At 43.6% G+C, this 722-nt stretch overlaps 1 protein-coding gene across 1 annotated transcript in view; it reads right to left on the bottom strand.

Annotated features, from left to right (window-relative positions):
* The window catches only part of RIF1 (replication timing regulatory factor 1), a gene marked incomplete at its 3' end in the record, with an annotated part of 24,710 nt that overhangs the window by 13,186 nt on the left and 10,802 nt on the right, over positions 1-722 (bottom strand).

Below are 722 nucleotides of genomic sequence, written 5' to 3'. Positions count from 1 at the left end.
AAAAAAAAAAAAATTTTTTTTTTTACAAAGCCCTAAAAATCACAATATATTTTTAAGATGCAGTAAGAAAAAGCCTTTTGGAACCCACTACTTTAATCAACCCCATGGGGTTTATAGATTTAAGGCCAAAAGGCTACCGCTGGCACTAAAATATGTCCTGCCTTTCCCTTACTTGTAGTTACTTTGTATGGATCACCTTAGTCTGCACATATTAATTTACATGTAATTTAGGAAGAATAGAAAAACAACCTCTTCAAATGTTGAGCATTTAGATCAGCGGTCGCCAACCAGAGGTCCATGAGAAAATTTTGGGTGTCCGCAGCTCTGGTCGGTGCACCCGCAAGTGGTGACAGGAAAAGGACCCCGCTGGGAGGACGCACCTGCCAGAGCCACAGACCATGCCTCAATACAGTTCCTAAGCCCAGGGATGTGGGCGTGTGGTGTCCCTAGACACAACATGCCCACTTCACCATTGCAGGCTCAGATCTGCGATGGGAGAGTGGGCGGGGTTATGTAATCATGATGCCACAGATGTCTCGCCCTTTGAATGACACCCAGCTGCCATCAGGAGCCGGTAATTTTAGTGGTCGGCGGGACCGAAAAGGTCGGCGACCACCTATTTAGATTACCTGTATCCATAGCTGCCTTTACAAATTCTATCATGTCTTTCCACACAGCATTAAGAATGGCACCTGTTAAAAAAAAAAAAAAAAAAAAAAAAA

This window comes from Pyxicephalus adspersus, chromosome 7, assembly GCF_032062135.1.
Source record: "Pyxicephalus adspersus chromosome 7, UCB_Pads_2.0, whole genome shotgun sequence".
Lineage (NCBI taxonomy): Eukaryota > Metazoa > Chordata > Amphibia > Anura > Pyxicephalidae > Pyxicephalus > Pyxicephalus adspersus.
The sequence above is the reverse complement of the archived record's forward strand: the minus strand, read 5'-3'. Positions and strand labels throughout refer to the sequence as shown.